This window comes from Magnolia sinica, chromosome 8 (assembly GCF_029962835.1).
Source record: "Magnolia sinica isolate HGM2019 chromosome 8, MsV1, whole genome shotgun sequence".
In the NCBI taxonomy this organism is placed as follows: Eukaryota; Viridiplantae; Streptophyta; class Magnoliopsida; order Magnoliales; family Magnoliaceae; genus Magnolia; species Magnolia sinica.
Genome location: NC_080580.1, coordinates 15901048 through 15908226, shown reverse-complemented (window position 1 = coordinate 15908226; position 7179 = coordinate 15901048).

Sequence of the window (7179 nt, the reverse complement as noted above, 5' to 3'; positions counted from 1 at the left end):
CAAACATTATTAAAATCATTGGTTAGTCACTCGGTTATGATATTATGCTGGTGGTTCATCCTATGCTTAGAATTTCATCATTTTCATTCAAAAAATATATATTTCAATGAGTTTATTATAATCATTTTGTCAAATATCATATACATATGCAGATTAGAAATATTAAATCTGATTTAGTAATTAAATTCAATTTTCTATAAACATACCATATAATTTAAATGCATAGCTACCTTTGGATTAGGGGATTCCAAATCTAAGGTGTCAAACACAATCCAAAAACTTTAAATTGAGGGTATTCCAAATTCAAGGGATTTCCAATTTAGGTATTTGGAATATGAGGTGCCAAATGAAGCCTAAAGAAATTGTCTTACCACGGGATAAGCTTAATTCAATGATATGCTTGTAATGCGGTGGTACATTGACTGGATATACCCACCATCATTTGAAATTATTGAGAATAACACATATGTGTTATATCCAAACCGCTCATCCATTTTGTAACCTCCTTTTATGGCATGGGCCTAAAATGAGGCAAATCCAAAGCTTATGTGGCCCCAAAGAAGTTTCAACGGTAGGTATTCAATCCCTGTGCATTCTATGGTGGGGTCCACTTGAGCTTTAGATCTACCCGATTTTTGGCCCATGCTCTAAAATGATCTCAAAAATGGGTGGACGGTGTGGATATAGCCTACACATCATAGTGAGACCTACACAATTGCTAACATTGAGTGGAATTGGCACGAGACCCAGGCTATTCCATCTAATCTAATTCCAAGCTTTTCGGTCTTTCCAAACATTGAGTGGAATTGGCATGGGACCAAATGCAATTCCATCCCACCTAATCCCATCTAATACCCCCAATTTAGGTATTTGGAATATGAGGTGCCAAATGAAGCCTAACCATGGTTTAGATTTGATGCTGCACGCCTACAGTTGTGGCAGACGTGTGAGCAATTAATAGAAAGAAATGGCATGGAATGCCTCAGCCGTGGATTCACATGAGTTTCAATACCAGGTCATGGGTTCAAGTACTCATTGGGGGTGAAATCCCACTTTAGTATGAGTGTATGGGTGTGAGTGATGTGTGAAAAAAAAAAAAAACAACTAGGATTATAGGATGCGGATTTTAATGTATGTGTTGTATATCCACCTGGTTCATCCATGTTCCATCCCATTTTAGTGCTTGGTCCCAAAAATGGAATTGATGGAAATATCAGGTGGACTCCACCACAGGAAACAGCTATCATTGATCACTCTACCGTTAAAAACTTCATTCAGTCCACATTAATGTTTATTGGTCATCCACCCATTGATAAAGTCACACATACACTTAAGTCACAGGTTGACTGCCTAAACAGTGGGGCCCCATAACCTAAAGGAGACCCATCAAATGCACGGTGTTGATGTTTGAAAACATCACGGTGGGCCCACGCAGTTCCCATGAGGTCAACCTCATAGTATCATTTCCCACGCACATATAGTAATACTCCCGTGTGCACCTTCTTACATGAACACTTGCATGCACCTTTACACACATGTCATAGGCACAAAATCTGAACGGTCCACATGATGCGGCACCCCTTTAAATGTCATTAAGCCAACTTTTAGTCCAGTATAATGGATTTTTGGATCTGGCTGAAAATTGGGCCCATCAAGTTTAAAGGGTGCCACATCATGTGGACCGTTCAGATTATATGCCCATAAAAGGTGTGCAAAGGTGGGTGAAAAGGTGGGGAGGTGAGCATACCTATATATATATATCAACATGGGCCCCACGGTCAAAGCCATACCCACCTAGCTGGATCTTGGGTCCCACTTAATCTGCGTTCAGGATCACAAAGGCAGGTGAGAGTGTGCATCATGCAACAATGGCACCCAGGAGATGGGTGGAGTGGATGCCAACAAAGGACATTGACTTTCGATTGAATGTCATACCATTGGATGATCTTATCCATCTCCATTTGAAATTCACCGTTCATGTAGATGGATGGTCCAGATTCATGTTTGCGATTGGCCCATTATCACATTGCAAGTACCGGTGAGCCATGAGAAAGGGACGCCAACCATATGTTTGTGTGTGGGGCCACCATCATAAAGTGTAACTCTCTGGTGGGCCACACAGCATGAACCTAGAAGCTTTAGGAGCAATTTTACACTGTTTCTATTAACGTAGCCCGTTCATCATTTTTTATTGGTTTGATCCTTTCTAGTGTACTGGTAAGATAAGGCTTCCAACTGATGGATGGTGTAGATTTTACATATTCAGCATGAAGGCCCTGCAGAGATTGAGAGTTTGATGGACTGGGTAAAACTGGGGCTGTATACGTTCCAATGTAACTCCTCTGGGACTGCTTATATGGTAGGCCCAGCTGTGGATGGGATGCATCGTTCCATCGCTACTTCTAGAAATGTTTATTGATGAGTCGCTCTCAAATGGGCGGTCAGGATTATCTGACTTGTGGGATAATTGCCCATGAGTCCCACTCAATTCATGGCTATTCAGATGAACGGTTCAGAGGCATGCTGACATGGCAATCTTGAGTCAAATTAGTTGTGCGATTCCTGTACTCGACTGTAGCCATTCAGTACTCTCTCCACGTGCTTATGGCACGTGTGCGAACGATGAGGAACTCAGGCCTGCGCAGTCAATAGGGTTGAGCACTCTACTGAAGTGACGTCACTAAGTTCTGTGAGCGCCATCAAAATTTATGTATTCTATCCACACCGTCCATCCATTTGGAGGGATAATTTTAGCGCAGAATCTAAAAAATAAGTCAGATCCAAAGCTCAAGTGGACCCACCACAGAAAACAGTGGGCATTGAACGCCTCCCATTTAAAAATTCTAAGGGCCACATAAGTTTTCGATCAATTTCTATGAGCCTCATCATAATGTATGTATTCTATCAACACCATCCGTCCAGTTGGAGGGATCATTTGAGCGTAGAATCCAAAAAATGAGCCAGATCCAAAGCGTAGAATCCAAAGAATGAATCAGATCCAAAGCTCGATGGACCCCACCACAAAAAAGAGTGGGATTGAACGTATACCATTAAAAAAATTTAAAGGCCACAGAAGTTTTCGATCAAGCCGATATTTGTGATTTCCCTTGGTTCATGTCTTTATTAACCTATCATGAACAGGTTGTATCTCAAATAAACATCACGGTGGATCTAGGAAAGTTTCAACGGTTGGCGTCACTCTTCCCACTGTTTTCTGTGGAGGGGTCCACTCCTGCTTCGGATCTGACTCATTCTTTGACTCGTGCCGTAAAATGATCTATTCAAATGGATAAACGGTGTGGATACAACACATGCATTATGGTGGCGTGAGTCTCGCTACTAAATCTATCAAGTTAATCCGCGTCAGATGATGACGAGGCCTGTCCAGTTTAGCGGGCTGGGACATCTATCTCTTCGGCTTCTTGGGCCATCAGCCGGCCTGATTTTTCGGGTCAAGGAATATAGAGAGTCGGACCCACCAGATGGACGGTCTGGATCTCATCATCCGTGCCACGTTGGCACCTGTGCAAATAGTAGGATGAGCGTGCTGTTTTGCCCTTCTCTGCGATGGGTCGCGGATTAGGTGGGGCAGGGGTAACAGTTTACCAGGGGAGGAAGCGGATTGCGTCCGGCGCGCTGGTCTTTAGCAAGGTACGAGTAGATCTGTGTGAGGGCTAACCATGATGTATCTGTTTATCCACGCCGTCCATTCCTTCTCTTGTACGATTTTAAATTATGATGTTGAAAATGGGTTAGATCCAACGCTCAATTGGACCACATCACAGTTGACTTTGCATTTAATGCAATCCGAGCTTACTATTTGGTGTGTTTCACTTGATCGCTGGATCTACCTCATTCTTTTGTTTATAGCTAAAAATGATCTCAGAAAAGGGATGGACGGCGTGGATAAACAGATACATCACGGTAGGCCCCACACAAATTTGTCCGTTCCTTGTTACATACGGCCCCGCCGGACGCAATCCACTTCCACTGGGTGTGGGCTCTCGTGGGCCCACCTAGACGTATGTGTTGTATATCAACGTCGTCTATCCGTATTTCCTGGTCATTTTTAGGGTGTAGCGGATCTAAATCCCAAGTGGATCACGTGTTCGGGATTAAATTTCCACATTTTAAAACTAACGTTGGGCGTTCAATGGCCGACAGACTGCCTACGGACGCTGCCAATAGCCAGGACAGTGCTATGTGGGCCCCACCGTCATACATTTGTTTTATCCAAGCCATTCATCTATTTATTATTATTATTATTATTTATAATCATTTATAATCATTTTAGGGCATGGGTTAAAAATGAAAAAATAAAAAAATAAAATAAAAAATCAATTCTTAAATGGTCCACACCACAAGAAAACAACGCTAATTAATTGCCCACCATTAAAAGCTTCCCAGGCGCAGCTATAATACAATCTATTTTCCATCTAACTTACAAATTTTTGTCAAAGAAATCTGATGAAGAGAAAACATAAATACCAGTTTCATTCAAAACTTTTGAAGCCCCTGAGAAGGTTCTAACTGTGGCATTTACTCGCCATGTTTTCCTAATGTGTGGCCCACCGTAAAATTTGAATCTACCTAATTTTTTATATATCAACTTTGGCAATTAAGAATGTTGCCACTTTCATGGTACTCACTTTGACGTGCTTTTGATGTGTATTCGACGTAATTTCTTCCATTCGGGTGAGCTTCTAAGTGCTATTATTATTATTATTATTATTTTTTAAAGATTTTCGGCTATACTATCCGACATATAAATTGTAATTGCCAGATGTAAGTTTAGGTTAGGATGCTAGTGACTTTTGTGTGTTTTTTATGAGTATTAATGGTGAGAGTTTGAGAAAATGGAGGATAGTATGGTGTTTTGCTTTATAATAATTATTATTTTTTATATGAATGGTGGGAATTTATAAAATATAAGAATGTTGTAATTGATGAATTTTGAAATGAAAGAATATTGTAATGGATGGATACAATAAATGTTAAAATGGAAGAATGTTGTAATGTGATTATTGATATTCACTGTGGATTGTTGACATTTAATGAGGATCGTCGATATTAATTGTGGATCACTGATATTTAGTGAGGATTGTCGATATTAATTGTGCATCGCTAATATTTACTGTGGATCGTTGATTCAACAAAAATAGTTATAACTACTTTGTTATATATTCGATTTGGGTAAATTTATATTCGTTGGAGAGATAATTTGATGAACTTCCAAAAAACTTTAGAATTATCTCATTTAAACACCGTTTGGTTGCCCAAAAGTATATCTAAAATTTATCAAGGGTTGTAGATCGTCGATATATATACTATGAATCATTTATCTGATGAAAAAAGGCGTAACTCCCTCATTATGAGGGTTATGACCGTTCATCCATTTTAATATTCTTCCGGTATAACATTCGTTAATTATAATATTCATCCATTTCAACGTTCGTTATATTTTGTTGATATAAAAAATTGGTTAGCCTTCCCTGGACCTTCGAATGCCTGCACAAGGAATGAACAAAAGAAACCCTAGCTAAGGTAGGGGACCCTCCGATGCCAAAGTTAGGCCGATGAATTTGGGTCTAGTCGAGAGTATGGTTTTAGGCATAGAATTGTGCGTACCTTTTACCATTGGAGGTGCTTATATTTATAGGTGAGAAGAGGTGGTGGCGTAAATGAAATCTCACTGTTTAACAGGAATGTGTCGTAGTAGGATCCTCCCTGGATTCTTAGTTACGATCTTGGGTAGATCCGTGTTGCGGTCGACTTCTTGGATCTCTGGATATGATCCCGGGTAGATACAGTTGGGATCAGGTCAGGAATGATAGAAGATGGGTTGTGCTGACCTGACTCTTTTGGTGAGTGGTCGAGCTTCTTTTCATGTTGAGTAGGTCAGGGGGTGTGCCGACTTGGGATTACATTGACCTACGGACGAGATACAAAGCTCGACTCCATTTCTCGCTTGATGTGTCGATCAGTGGATTTTCCGACTTGTTGGCGGGATATCGAGCCCAACCTTGTTTCTTGCTCGGTTTAAGGCCAAAAGTTGAATTTCTTAGGTTGCATCCTTCGTTGTTCAGTCTGGCGAAATGCATAGAGTCTCGACTTGGCCTTTTCTATTGAGACGATTCATTTTTCCCATAACAATATTCATTCATTTCAAAATTCATCCATTATAATATTCTTTCATTACAAAATTTAACCATTTCGCAAACTTCCATTATTTATACTCATGAAAAGAAAATAAATAAAATTATAAAAGGAACCACACACCCTCCTCTTTTTTTAACAAATTTACATCACTAATATCCACAAAAAAAAAAAAAAAAACACACACACACACACACACATACACACACATACACACAAAAGCTATTATTACCCCAACCTAAACTTACCTCTGAGTGTCACAACTTTTAGGTCAGAGCGTGGTTAGAAATCTTAAAAAAATAAAATAAAAATAAAAATAAAAATAAAAATTCAAAAGCTCGTTTGAATGAGTGCCACAAAAGTGGCAATGGTCCTAATGATATTATCATGAAAAAAATGAACAAAAAAGAGAAAAAAAAGGTTAAATGACCTTTCCGCTCAAGGGATTCACTTATTAGACCCATCCCATATATTGCGTGGGGTCTACTAGATCATCTTGTACCATATCAAAGCTGTCCACATGAAAATGATTTAAATTTCGTGCAACCTACTTAAGTTTAAGGGTAAAATTCATCATCAATGAGCTATGTCGGAGTAAAGAGTTTGAAATTAACTTACAACATTAATGACACCCAGATCCATGGATTTGGTGGTAGACTGAGTAAAAGATACCTCGTTTCAACATTGAGAACTTGGTATTGGATAATATATAGCTCCAATTTTTTAATTTATTTATTTTATAAATAAATTTATCATGTGTTCACAGCTATTCAATTTAAGTTAACATACCAGGTTGGTTGATGGGTGGCATCGATCCTTAATTTAGTGGGGCCATATTCTTTTCGTCAAGAGGATTCTTGACTTTTATGAAAGTTTTCAATTAATAACCTCCTCAATTCACTTTTATCCTGATGAGTAAATTTTGTTTGCCCCACTTGTAATGCATGTCATTTATTCAAGCCATTCATTTATTTTCTCCAGCTCATTTTAAGTTTTGAGATCAAAATTTATATATATCCAAAT